Source organism: Schistocerca gregaria, chromosome 2 (genome assembly GCF_023897955.1).
Source record: "Schistocerca gregaria isolate iqSchGreg1 chromosome 2, iqSchGreg1.2, whole genome shotgun sequence".
NCBI classification, from domain to species: Eukaryota; Metazoa; Arthropoda; class Insecta; order Orthoptera; family Acrididae; genus Schistocerca; species Schistocerca gregaria.
In genome coordinates this window covers 212,951,842-212,967,325 of record NC_064921.1, presented here as the reverse complement: position 1 = coordinate 212,967,325, position 15,484 = coordinate 212,951,842, and positions in this window count along the sequence as shown.

Sequence of the window (15,484 nt, the reverse complement as noted above, 5' to 3'; positions counted from 1 at the left end):
TTCCGAAATGAGTTATGTTTTCTATCGTGGCTACTGCAATTCCAGCGTTTTCCATGTCCTTTCAGTCTCCATGAACCATGCGGGTTTGGATTTTTAGCTATTGAGTAACTTGAATATCCACTTGCTGAGGCTGTTGTTATCCATCCTCAATATATGTCCAGAAAACTGTAGTCTCCTCTTCCTCATTACATCAATTAGTTTTTCCGTTTTCAAGTACAGCTCCCTGTTTGGTCTTAACCTGTATTCAACATTATCGTTCCTTTTAGCTCCCAGTATTTTAATTAAAAATCTTCTTTCGACCTTATCTAGTATCTCAAGATCTCCATTTTTTGTCAGTTTAAGTGTTTCTGCCGCATACAGAGCTTCAGGTCAGGCCAGTGTTTCGTAGTGTGTTAATTTCGTGTTCCAGGACAACGAGATTATGTTATAAACGTTTTTCGTCATATGAAACACTTTTTCCAATTTGTGCACTATAGTTTCTATACCTGTTTTTTTTCTTTTGCATTGTATGTAATCCACTCACCTAAATATTTAAAGGAATCTGTTTTGTGTATTGTATTGTTGTCAACTGCAATATATTACACATCGCAGATGTTTGTCATGACTTTCTTTGTTCAAAGGATATTTGTAGTCCCACTTTGGGTGCTTGTTTTTGCAGTTCTCTTACTTGTTCTTGTGCATTATCTAGCGAAACTGTAATCAATGCCATGTCATCTGCGAAGACTAAACAGTCGACAGTGATCTTGTTTGCATTTCTTAGTTGAATCCCTTTAGTATTAATGGCCTTCCTCCATTCTCGAACTACCTTCTCTAACACACAATTGAAAAGCAGTGGTGACAAACCATCTCGCTGTCGGACACCTGACTTTGTTTCAAACGATTCTGAGAGGTAACCCCTAAATTGTACTTTTGATTTTGTATTTGTCATAGTTGCTTTAATTATTTCAGTTGTTTTAGTATTGAGTCCCAATTATTTTAAGATATCAAGCAGTGTATTTCTGTCAATTGAATCATACATTATTAAGAAATGTTTAAAATATAAACTATGGAAAATGATTGTATCACTATAGAAAAATGTAGAATTTGTAGTAGTTTTTAAAAATCGAAATGAAAAAAGGCAGCTTACAGTCATATAAATTTACACTAAGAGCACTGACAGGAATGGAAGTGAGAGAATATGAAGAGGGAGAGAGAAACGCGATACAATCACAGGTAATGAAGAGTCAGGCCGTGTCTGCTGCCGCGTGGCTCCTCTCAGCTTGCACGGTCATTGACGCTCCCATCATTTAAAAAATTTTAAAAAGGATTTTTCAATTTTAACTACCGCTTTCACCAGATGACGGTATGTTGGACGTGAATGGTGGGGAGTAGCTACAGGGCAGCGTTCAATGTTACCATGTTATAAATAGAGTATAATGCCTGAGGATGCACCGGTAAGTGCTGTGAAACCGGTCACAGATTTAATAATAATCACTGAAACAACCAGTGCGGAATTTTCTCTGGAAAAATGTCGAGGTTTGGCTGTGGTTGCTCGCCATACAAAACAAAATGAAGAGAAAGGAGTGAGGGGAGAAAGCGGCCTGACTAATTAAAAAGCGAAAGGAGAAACGCGGATAACAGCTTTACTGTTTGACGTTGGGAGAATTGTCCAAATTCATTTAAATTTTCAGTAGAAAGGTATGATGTTGACAAAAACAGGGCTTTCGCTTCTCCATAACTGCAAGAGGAAATTCAATTGTGCGCAGAGTGCGGGGTACCTTGTATCAAAGGCGGACAGGTAAAGAAAGGATTGACGAATTTTTTATGAATGGTGTTCAGGCACTAGGTGAGTGAGAACTTGTGTTTCGATTATGATGACATGACAGTTACTTAAACTCTGATTCGAGTTTCTGGGAGTGGTTGAGCAGTGGTTGAAGCAGACATAGCGGACATTAGTCACATGACTTGTCTGCCCGTAAGTACGCTAACTGGACGTATACAGCAGTGGCAAAGTCAAATAGACGGATGCTACAGATGTAGCACAGTCACAAGCATTCACTGTTAGCTGCAACCGCGAAGAGTGTTCGGCACTCATGCCGCGTTGGATTACGCCGCAATATTGGAGTTGTTATGACAAGTGATTACACGGTTGTATGTTTAACATTTTGTGGAAATATATTCCGATATTTTAGGAAGAAAAGATGTGGAGGTCTTACGGCACATTTCGACACTATTATCTGCCCAGTTGCGGTGCTCATCCAAAGTTGCTAGTTGGTTCTTCTTTTCTTACAGGAATACCGTCTAGAAGATTAGGGAACAGTTTTCTGTGTACTTTAGAAACAGCCCTTTGGTTCTAAAGCCCACGCGAAATTGTCCCCCTAAGCTGTTAGACAGTATCCCAATAACCTCTCCACCTCTGACACATATAAGACCCTTCCAATTGTATGATTATTTTACAACTGAGTTATTGTGTTAAATATTTGACGTTAAATACGTAAAAACTTTTCCGTTGCCGATGCAAAATCGTAGTTAATTTGGTTTATTAATCTCGTAGTATACACCCATAGACTATCAAAAAACTCAATAGGAAGAAAAGTTAGCTCACGATTTAAAGAACACACGACAAGAAGCGACAATAACCCGTGCACATTTGCTGCACACTTCAAAGACACCAGCCACAAAATTCCTAAATAGAAGGATCATTTCAAATATTACATACGTTTCAGGAAGGAAAAATCATGCATTTAATGGAAGAAATTGAAATTTGCATCCATCTAAAAGATCAGTCAGACAGAGTTTCAAATGAACAAAAAGACCTGTGAAATGGGACATTCCTAGACAACTATTCAACTATACAAAAATGACGTGCTTCTACAATAATGATCAAATATTTACAAGTTATTTTAAGGAAATTACATACAGTCATATTTACACCATCATGAACGATAATTAAATATAACTGAGAACAAAAGCATATACAGGTTAAGTATCAAAATTCTGCAAAATAATTATGATCTTTCTAGGTTTAAGCACGTTATACACAAGAATTTGCAACAACTTCTCGAATGTAACGTGCTCCTAAAATAGCGTGAACGTCTCGGATTTATTTTATGATTATAACATGATGACATATGAGCAACGAAATAATCCCCTACTAAAAACATCATTCATGAAGTAAAGTTACATTTAACTTGCTCCTACTTCAAAGTCACAAGTGTCACCAACGCATCCAAAGTATGATGCTTCCGTTTTAGATATCTGAAAAAGGCCTAAGGCCAAAATTGTAGAATCGTACAGGAAATAAAGAGAAGACAGCTGAAGGCTTCAAGAAATCTTTAAAAAAATTCATCGTAGCTGCGGACCCTATCCCACTGAAAATTACCAAACTTACGTTTGAAGGTTATTGGAAGCTGTTAAATGCTCTCATTATCAAACAATGGATGAGCGTAGTCTGAGTAATTTGCGCTCCATTTCAAGAGAAGTTAGCTTTTTGCACATCTAGATGTTTAGGACGTCATGTCTTACAGACTACGGGTCATACAGTGGTATAATCCTGCAGTTATATTCAGTATTATATGTGGATACTGTGTACGAAATGCGTCGTGAGCAGAGTTAATGGTAAATAAGCAATTAGTTAATAGATCATGAAATTTTAGAAAGCACTCTGTAATTGAAGCAAAGCAGAAATCGGTATCAAATACTAAACATCAAATGAAAACAACTTCCATCACGTTCTCAGATTTTTAATCCTTAGAAACTGGTTTCGGCCCTTTCCTCAAACCATCTTCAGGCTTTTCCCCAGCATTATGACTGCTAGTGGTGGTAGACGGTGTGGGATCCGTAGAAGTAAGAGTTCACGGTTTATGTTGAAACTTCATTGCATGAACAATTAAAGTGTAATGAGGCTTTAACTTAAATCCTTTCATTACACTGTACTGATTGGTATTGGCGACTGAAAGTTTCGAACATGTTAGAAAATATGTATAAAGATTGTTACTAGTTACTAAGTGTTCTCATTATCAAATACTGGATACGTATAATCTGCTTAAATTTGTGTGCTGTGAGTTACAATACCTCAAGGCACATAAGGTGACACAGCTTCTAATCTTAATATGTGACTTACTGTGTTAACCTTTTAACGTAAGGTTACACCTCTTATATAGTAGATTATGGTAGCACTTTAAATGTCTAAATTCGGTCAATTTTTATATGAAATACTACAAATCACATCTTCGTTGCGCCTGGAAGCCATCAGATCAGGAATTTCCAACTGCTAGCAGGTGCCCATTTTAACCATTTAGTAAATTAAGTAAAATTTTGGTGATACATTAAAATTACAATACTTGACATCTTCGCATTCAATTTGACTTAGATATGACCCTGAACTACTAGATAGTCCCACTACGCACTTTCTGGTAATACTTTGGCGAACACGACTAGCAGGTAGTTGTAAGCTAACCTGACGAATCTCATCACCATGCACTAATAATAATGGTAATTACAAATTTAGATGTACCGAATAGTTCCTAAGACCTGTATTCATCGATGTCTAAGTTTCACTTTCCCGTGGTTGCTATGATTTATTGTAACCTATTTGCTGTATTTTATGCTGCTGATTCTCTTATCTGTATTTAATAAAGTTTATCGAACTTCTAAATGCCTCTTTGAAATTCTACGAGAGGCAGAAGTTCTCTTTTACGTTCCCAATTTGTAAATTCGCAATTTGTAACACTACCACAAAGATAACGAGACTGCTGCATCACTCCTCTCCATATCCTTTTCTTCAATAAGACAACTATATGTTTTACTTTGGTGGCATGTTGCAAAATGGGTGATAAACGATTTAATTCATCAAAATCAAGTAATCCTATTATTTACTGTTTTAGTTGTTCTTTCTAAGAAGTCTGCATCCAGCTTCACTTTGATTTAGAAACGTCCCATTGCAACAACACCATGAATTGCTTCATACTGACAACTCAGGTATACTGCAATGTGCCGCGAATAATTAAACTGAACACATTATTGAGGTGGGTGCATTTTTATTTCTAGTACACCATAACACACACTCTTCTATACGTCATCGTGTCAAGAACCCTGCCGACCAATCTGTAATAATTCAAATATAGGCTCCAGTCTCATTAATGTGAACAGCGCCAATGTTTGAGCCAGCGTGCAACAACCTCTCACAGGCGGCAGGTGATAGCAATAACGCTTCATGTAACCAGCACTACCTGGGTATCAGGAGCGGTATCCATACAGGCGGCAACCACGTACTCGATATAACTTCCCTTTCAGATCTTTGGGCAACTTCTAGCAAACAGAATCGTACTGTCAAAAAATGTAAGTGAATGGTCATGGGTTATTGTTTTTGGGCCAGTCACCCAAGCGGCTCCATTCTTTCTTTGAGTAATTAGCGTGTAGTCACACAGGTTCTGGACGTCTCTGTAAGTTTATTCAGTTTAGACTACTTAATCATTCCTAAATGGTTCGGAGATTATATACCGAAAAGATGTTATTTCCAAACTTTCCGTTTTGATACCTCCTGTTAATTTCGTTGTCTCCGATGGTGAAGAACTTTATAAGGAAAAGTGTTTTAACTGTTTAGGAAAAACGAAGTACTATAAACGGAATAAGCTTACGGAGTCATCCAAGACCTATATGTCTACACCACTTGAATACACAAACACATACTGGAGACACTTAGATAAGTATGGAAGACATGAGATGTATCGTGACCTAAAAACACCTTTTAACTCATGGCACAACCTTACCTGTATCTTTTGCAGGACGGTTCCGTGTGCTAACAGTCGCTCATAGATCTGACAGGGAACATGTATTGATCACGTGACCGTCGCCTGTCTGGATATCGTAACCGGATAGAGATGTAGTGCGGCTTGCATTAAAGTAATCGGTAGGGGCTGCTGAGTGTTGTGGTGGTGATGGTGTGTGCGTGTGTATGTGTGTGGGGGGGGGGGGGGCATGCGGGGGGTGATTCACTGAACAGTGCAGTCGTTGTTGTAATGCAGAAACCGCGATTTATCTGACGTCCAAAGGGGCATGATTGTTGGATTTTGGGTAAGTTTGTAAAATGCTTGCGTACTTAAAGTATATTCTGCGTGGAAAACTGGAACTAGCCGAGATACCTTTAGCGCACCACGGGCCATTTATGATAGGGTGAATGAAAGCTGCCGAGATGTGTATGGGTAAATAGACGTACAGCTGTTGAGCAACTGACCACCCACATGAACCAGAGGTTAATAACAGTGCATCCTCAAAAGTGTTCAAATGTGTGTGAAATCTTATGGGACTTAACTGCTCAGGTCATCAGTCACTAAGCCTACACACTACTTAACCTAAATTATCCTAAGGACAAACACACACACCCATGCCCGAGGGAGGACTTGAACCTCCACCGGGACCAGCCGCTCAATCCATGATTGCTGCGCCCAAGACCGCTCGGCTAATGCCGCACGGCAGTGCATCCTCAGCGACCGTTCAGCAAACATTGCTGTGTATGGGCAACCACAACTGCCACCTACCTAGTCAATGCAGCCATGCTGACTGCTGTTCGTCGACGACAAAGGCTGTAGTTTGCACGCCAGTACTGAGTGGCGACAGATGGCCTTTATAGATAATTGTGCTTTATGCTGTATCGGACAGATGGCTGTTAGCGTGTATGCCGTGGAAGGTCTGAAAGCAAATATACTAGAACAATCTTCGGAAATTTCCAGGCCGGAGGAGGAAGCGTTATGGTCTGGAGGATGTTCTAGTTTCATTCCCTAAGTGATTTCATCCTGGAGGCAACAATGTGTCAACAGTAGTACGCATCTGTCCTTGGGCTCTACGTCAACTGATACACGTAGTTTGTTTTTTCTACGCAAGCTGGCTTCTACAGCAGGACAATGTAAGGTGTCACACAGCTCGCAGCTAACGTGCGTTGTTCGAAGACCATCTGGGTGAGTTAACCGTACGCCCCTGGACAGCAAACTCCCCGAATTTAAACCCAAACTAGAGTCCTTGGGACCATCTCCTAAGGGCTGTTCGCGCCATGCATTCAACAGAGGAACCTAACGCAGCTGACCACGGCACTGGAGTGGGCACAGCTCCACATCCCACTCACTACCTTCCAGACACTGACGACTGTCATCCTGCACATCTCGCAGCTGTCCGCGCTGCAAAAGTTGATTATCCAGGCTTTTGACAGGTGGTCACATTACTATTGCTAGACAGTGTGTTACGCCCAGCGCACACAACACGGCAACAACTATAACGTTTTGTGAGCAAGAAAATACTGTTTTTTACAGCAGGTTACAGCTCAAAGTGCTGTTGCCATGACTTTCGATACTCAACATACAAGCAAAATAAAAACATACATTTAGAAAATGCAAAGATGGGAACAACTATGATACTTGAATATGCAGGATACTCACTTATTGCAACAATATTATGAAACATCCAGGACGTCTAGTCACATATTTTAAGTGGATAACTCAGTATCAACGCAAAATCTGCATCTACAAAATCATTTCCCCTTCACAATAAAACACAAAATTGGAACATAACAAGCTGTCTGACGGAAAGTAAATTTAATTAATACGGCAGTGTACCGTCAACTGTCCTATTTAATACGGCAGTTTACCGTCAACTGCCCATGTTTTGACAAAGGTTTTATGGGATAAGAAATAGTGGATAAATAGTGCTGTATAATCTGAATCCAGAAAGCTATCGAGTCTCCCAGCCTGTTTTTGTGCTTTTACAAGTTTAAATGATGTTCTATAGAATCAAATTCAACTTGAACTAATATAATAGTGGCAAGGAATTTAAGTTATGCATAACTTGCTTCTGTTTCATTTTCAAAAAGAAATTATAATATTCATAGGGCCTACATGCATATTTCATGGTGATGTTTGTTTATATACAATACTTCCCCAATTCGTCTTTCTGTACGGAGCTTGCTCTTAGAGGCAGATGCTTTGACCATTAGATAAATGTTTCATAATTAGATAAACATATAAAATATCACAAATTTAATTTTGTGTTAATTCTGTACGTGGAATGGACAGTTTTGCACTGACGAGAATGGTTTCTAACTAGTGTAGGAATATGTTGGATGTGATAATATCCCTTACAGCTGTAGAATGTGAAGTAGTGGTACATGTAAGGCAAGGCTCTCATAAAGAATGCTGAAGTAAGAATGCAACATTTCTTTTGTAAATAGTGTTCCTTTTGAACTGTTTCTACAAAAGCTGATACAGCAAGTTTCAGAAAACATTTTGTTTTCTTTCAGTATATGCAAAGAGATAAGGATATTTTCAACCCGTTTCGATATTAATCGTTTAGTGCGACAGTTACTAGAAATTATAGTTCCATAGCAATGGTTAATATTAACTGAAAGCATTCCATAATGAAATACTGGAGACAATATCTTGTCAGCATGAAATCACTTGCAAAACTGCAGCGCTTCTGAGCTCATCTGAACACTTTTCCCCGCCACATATTTTCTCTTCAGACAAAATATTGCTTCTTGGGTTGCATTATCTGGCGCTTATAATGAGTTTTGGAGGATTTCTCTTTCTTTGTATTCATGTATTTGAAAGCTCTGACGAAGCAAGCGATTGTCAGTTCTCTAAAAGCATTTTACAGATTCTTACAAAGGCAGTTGTTTCTATGGTATTTAATTTATTACTGTTGATGAGGTAGAAGAAGTCTTGAAAAGTCTCATCGATAAGTTCGCTCGTAGAAAATAATAACTGTTGTGAAACTTCAAATTCTTTATTCCGCTTTTGTCGCCTGGACTGTTGTTGAATTGTCTTTTCAAAATTGGTTTAAATGTTTTTATTAGTTGAGATAGACACGCTTTGAGCGTAACAGTTTTACGGTATAAGGGAAAATTTGTTTTAGGACATGTGTTGAGGTTGGACTAAACATGCACTATCTAATCAAAGGTATTCAGAACCTCTATGTGATGTATAACTAATCACTAAACGTCACGAGAGGCGGACACCCAAAGTCAAGCAGAGAGCATTGTGTAGGCAGTAAAGAAGTTTAACAGCGGAATGGGTCGGTTAGTAAAGCTGAGTGACTACTAACACGGAGTAATAATTGGATGCCACCTGAGTAACAGATCCATCAGAGACGTTTTAACCCTTCTAAAGTTGCCGAAGTTCACTGTTGGAGAAGTTATTGCGAAGTGGATTCGCGAAGGAATAACTATAGCTGAATTAAGACCAGGAGAACTCGTGTACTCATGTACCCGTCGTGTGTTGCAGCCGGTGGTCGTAAAAGATCTCGTGAAATCAGCGGAAGGAGTCTGTCGTGAGTTTCAAGGTGCTCCAAGCAGTCTAACACAATGACTGTGCGTAACGAGTTTAAAGAAAAACGCAATACAGTGGTCTAGCAGCTCCTTACAAAACACGCAGTTATGTAGCAGATGGTAAGCGATGCTTGAGATAGTGTACAGTGCGACGCCAAGGGGCAGTAGATGATTCGAAACTAATGATTTGAACGAATCACTCTATTCCACGTGGCTATACGGTAGAAGCGTTTGGGTTTGGCGAATGCCTTGAAAACAGTACATGCCGTTCTGTGTAACTACAGCAGTGAAACACGGAGGAGATGGCGTTACGGTAAGGGGTGCTCTTCGTGTTGAGCCGTGCTCTCTTTATTGCGCTTGATTAAAGAATAAATGCGGAAGGTTACGAACACATTTTGCAGCACTGTGTAAGGCGTATACTAGCGGAACATTTCGGAGACGATGATTGTTTGTACCAGCATGACAATGCACTGTGTCGTTAAACCAGCATCTGTGAGGCCATGGTTTGTGGACAATAACACTTCTGCAATTGTGTGACCTCTCCAGTGCTCGGGCTAAACCGTGTGGAACATCCTTCGGATGATTTAGAACACCGACGTTGCTCCAGATCCCCGAGTCCAACACCACTAACTTCTTTGGTTTCGCACCTTGAGGAGAAATGGCTGCCATTCCTCCACAGACATTCAGAAACTTTATTGGAGGTGTCGCCAAGAGAGTTCAAGCCGTCATAAGGACGAAGGGTGGACACAGCTCGTACTAAGGCCCACCAGTAGATATCCCTATACCTTTGGACACATGCTGTATATTTATGCTGTTTACTTCAATGAGAACATGTATATAATATTTCTGTAGTACAAATTGAATTTGGCCGGCCGCGGTGGTCTCGCGGTTCTAGGCGCGCCGTCCGGAACCGTGCGACTGCTACGGTCGCAGGTTCGAATCCTGCCTCGGGCATGGATGTGTGTGATGTCCTTAGGTTAGTTAGGTTTAAGTAGTTCTAAGTTCTAGGGGACTGATGACCACAGCAGTTGAGTCCCATAGTGCTCAGAGCCATTTTTGAACAAATTGAATTTCTTGATATATTTGATATTTCCCTACTCCAGCTTGCTGAAATAAAAATACGTTAAAAGTGATAAATATTTGAAGGGCAACTGATCTTCGCTGATAGCCAAATGAGAATTATTATGTGAAGAAAACCATCGTTAAATGAATTTCAGTGCTAACAGAGACCAGGCTAGTGAACGTTGGTAGTGTGATTGATAATTAGTACAGTACAATAACAGATAAAATAGATGAATATGAAGGTCAACAGACAAATAACAACAGTATCCCTCGCTAAGGCCGGTAGTAGTTATGTACCAGAGAGGTATACCTGCACCGTTGACCTGCGCAAATAAACCAGAATGAGTGTGTCATCTGCTGTCGAGGAAGCTGTGCATACTCCGAGACCTATACAGTAGGATGGTTCTTATCTAGTAATTGCTGGTGGGCTAGCCTCAGTTTGGTTGCATTGTGTGAAATCTGGGCTGTTTACGATAAGGAGAAGGTGTGCCCCTAGGGCTACAAAGTCAGGAAATCCATAAAAACAAAACCACTATCATTGTAAAAGACTAATTTTGCATGATAAAATTATGAACCCAAACAAGGAAGTTTTTTACCTCAGCCTCCTTAACTGAAAGCATCTTCATGTCATAGATTCCACTGGTTAAATGAGCTAACGTGTTAGTGACTCCAAGACACATAGAGAGAGGTCAGAAACTGCCGAACCATTCCTCTTTTACGAACCAGACTGTGCTACCGTAGCCGTCTTCCACTTTTCAGGCCAAGCAAAAATTGTGGTGAGGCCATTGTCTCCATCTTCAGGTCGTTCAAACGCAAAAAAATACAAACTGTTATATATAACACTTCTCAGAGTTTCGCCTCTAGCCAGCCCTGTAATAGAAATATAAAATACTTTAATTTTATTTGGAAATGGTAGCATTTACTTTTGTGTGCAACAGTCTTTTTCCTGAAATTAGAAAAATTATTCTGGCAACTAAGGTTTCCCAAATGTGAAACGTGTTCCAAGGAAAACATGGCCATGTACCTAGCAACATATATTCTTTTCAAATCTGTAATTGAGAAAAAATTGACTGTTCCGTATTTAATAGTCTGTATGTTTCTGTATTACTATACTACATGCCAATAATCAGTAACTGAAATCAAATTAAAAAGTCTATCAAAAAACAGTTAAAAGTTAAAAACACTTTGAAACAGAACCTGAACCTAACACAAATTTTATTTTCGAGACAGGCATTATTCTTGACACATTAAAGAAACTAAGTCCGTTTGAAAAGCCGTCCATTGTGACCGAGCGGTTCTGGGCGCTTCAGTCCGGAACCACGCTGCTGCTATGGTCGCAGGTTCGAATCCAACCTCGGGCATGGATGTGTGTAATGTTCTTAGGTTAGTTAGGTTTAAGTAGTTCTACGTCTAGGGGACTGTTGACTTCTGACTTCCCATAGTGCTTAGAGCCATTTGAACCATCCATTTGAAAATACCACGTCTTTCATGGTAAAATGATCTTCCACTTCGTGGTACAAGGCGATACACGTCTGAGGAAGTACAGTTTAACCACCCCGATATGTTGTACCTAGTTCTTAAAAATATGCAGAATATTAAGCACCATGAATCTTTGTAACTGAAAAAGTAACTAGATACTGAAATAGCTTTAATATATTATGCAGCACTTAAATATGTAGAAATAGTAATATTTACAAAACTCAAAACAACGAAAAAGTTAGAAAGTGGCAGGAGCTGCAGTACAGCCGGAAGTTTTGAGGTAGCGCATGTTTGTTCTGTCGTAGCTGCGACGAACAGGTGCCGCAGACACAATGCTCACGTCTACACGGAACACGTCTGGCACAAGGTGTGAAGTCATGCCCTCGCTGTCATGTGGCACATAATCGCCGGCCTTGGCCGTTGCATGAAGTGACTTGTTTTTCTTTTTTTTGGGCAAATGGAGACATGTACATTCTGTGTGCTTACGAAAGCGTTAGATGCCTCTCCTGCTAATCCTTCACGGAAGTGTAGGTCACAAACAGAGTGTAGTGTGTTTGCAAAGACCCACAGTGTCGTTACTGCGAAACTACAGTGCAATAGCCACTCAGGAAAGGCACCCAACTCATCTCTAGTGCTACGTGAGGACAACAAACTTCTTGAGTCTCTTACTATTGTTGGGCAATCACTCCATTTCCAACTCGGTGTTAGCGCTTTGGTGACTTTGCTCAACCGTTGCACCTACGAATTGCTTGGAAAACCTGAGTTGTGCACATTGCTCCACACGCCGACGGCGTATAACGGCCAATACATTCTTGTCTTAAGCACTTGTAGCCGCGCGATGTAGCCGCCTGGTTTAAGGGCGCCTTGCCACGGTCCGATCGGCTCCCTCCCGCCGGAGGTTCGAGTGCTCCCTCGGACATGAGTGTGTGTGTTGTCCTTAGCGCAAGTTAGTTTAAGTTAGATTAAATAGTGCCTGAAGCTAGGGATCGATGACCTCAGCAGTTTGGTATCATAGGAACTTACCACAGATTTCCAAATTTTCTTACGAGGTTGTAGCCTTCTTGCAACTTTCCGAAATCAGACGAATACAGTGACATTTACAGTGCATTTCTCCCAATAGAGCCCCAGTATTTTTGCTCTAGACTCTTTGGATCTGTTTGTGTTAATCATTCAGGACAATTTGGTTTCCGTTTCTTCCTCTGACCCTTGGAACAGTATCGCTGAGCTATGTGTGGAATTTCGGGATCTGTTCTCTGAGGGTTTACACAAAGGCAATATGACACAATGAAGGACAGTGCACTCATGCTCTTGAAGGGCTGGTGAGAAAGGTCAGGTGGCTCATGAACTTGCTAGTTTGAAAGACGGGGGGATGGGGGGAGGGAGGGGGGACTCGTAGAACCCACTGCTGCCGGCGAATGAGCGTCCCCTCAAGTTTTTCTAATGAGGCTGCCCACAGATTCCGGTTGTATGCCGATTTTAAGAAAACTGTGACTCCTCAAACAGTTAGTAACAGTGATCACTTGTAGCACCCACAAATTTTATAGATAAATTGGGTGCCGCACGTTAGCTTTCAAAAAGAGATTGGCACGTCGATTGCTTGAAAGTCCTTCTGGATGAGCAGTCGCAAGAGGTCACTGTCATTAACACTCATCTGCCTCTCTCCAAATTATTGAGATTTTCGTTTGGGAGTGCTTCTGGACATACCATATTTCAACGCTTTATGTAGCAGCTGACGCAAAAGTTTCTTTTTGCTCATACTATTTAGATGACGTTGTCATCTCAAGTCGCTCTCCTGAAGATCATATCAGCAATCTTCGTACTCTGTTTCAAGTGTTGCCTGCAGCTCGTCTCCAGTGTAACAGAAAAAATGAGAACTTGAATACTGTAAGACGTAAAGGTCTCCTGACCTTCACTGCTTACATATTCCGCCCTCACAATCACATTCCGCACGTTTTATTCGAAGCCAAACTCAATAAGATAAAGTCAATGTTGCATGAATTCATGGAAACGATATGTAAATAATTAGTAAATCGCAATTGCGCACCGAGATTGAAATACTCGAGGCTGGCGTACAAACATACATTCCAGACACGACGGTCGCAGGAGCTTTTAGTTCAGGCGAGGCAGATGGAATGCCGGGAGGCCAGTCCCTTCAGAGGACGAGTCAACCTCGATCGCCCGTAGAGTAGACAGCGTTTGCCCGAGTGAAAGGAAGAACGACACCGTGTTCGGCTTAAAAGCAAATTCCGCTACATTGTGTGAGAGCGCCCAGCCTACACATTCTTTACAAACATAGCACGCAGTTTCAGAGGCTTTCACAGGGAGACAGCAAACGCCGAACTCTGATGCTACAGATTTCCAGATTGGTCACCTTAAACGAAACGTCATTCTCTCGTTTTAGAAGAGCAATGCTGATTTGCAGACGATATTCCTGACGCCTTGAGCTGAAGGAGTAATGGAAGAGACTGAAAGATACACCCCTTCACGTCTGGCATGGAGACGGGCCGTTCCGTTGTTGCTCTAGGAGCTAGAACACGTAACGAGAGCGTGTGCGCTCGTACGTGTACTCAAAGGGCGAGGAACAAGTCTCTCCGCAGTACTTCACTGGGAGAGCACCTTTGTTGAGAGCGAATCGGAGTGCAACTTTATATTGAGTCCTTGCGATTAAGCGTTGTTCACTGTGATGGCCGCCACACTTATTGTGCAGTGTGAATGGACAGAGTTATAGTTAAACGCCTGAGAGCGAATTTTTGAGTGGCATCGCAGTGGACTGGTTATCTGACCGGTGTACCTTGCCAGTAGTTAGACTAGGGGCGAATAGGAGTCCTTGACTTAATCAAGGCGTAGGGAGAGTTTGATTGGCGAAGGTCAATGCAAATAGAACGAGAATTATCTTATCTGTCAGCAGCGAGCCGCAGCTTACGGTATTGTGCCCTACAGCTCTTGCGAGCCCCATATTTCGTCTACAAGCGTACACTTCACTGCATTTCACACGTGACAGCCTCGACGATACTAGCAAAATTCTAAAGGATAATTATTCAAGTTGAATAGGCGCAGCTCTCAGCCATTCTGCCAAGTCAATAACAACTGTACATTTTGTATAGAAATTTCATTAGCGCATCGTATCCTTAAGAGGTAACTTCACATTCCGAAAAGAACCTGGAAATAACTTGTTCAGTTCATAAGTGCAATTGTGATTTCTCAGAATTTTTGCAAAATAAATAACAATTTTCGTTAGTTTGATGTTTTTATTACACTAACTAGCACTACTCCAGTACCCAAGAAATTTTGTGAATTTTTGTGTCATTTCCTTACAGCGGAAGACTCCAGAAGATATTTATTGCTGAAAGTTTTTCAGGCATTTCTGTTTAGACCGTTAGGAGCGTCTGTCTGATTTCTGAAGTAGTGTGGGGGTGGAAACTGCGTCTTGCAGGAGCCACAGGATAAAGGGTACATCTCAGATTAATCCGTTGCGCAGAATGACAGAATAGCACCCACTCGCTCACAATACTTAGGACATGTTATTAATTGCCAGAGAGTCCATCCATTACAACAACATTGCTTGTTGTTTATGACCTTCCACCTCACACAATGTATGAGAATTACAGTCGGCTTTAGGAGAGCTCAAGTATTATATCCGATTTATTCTTA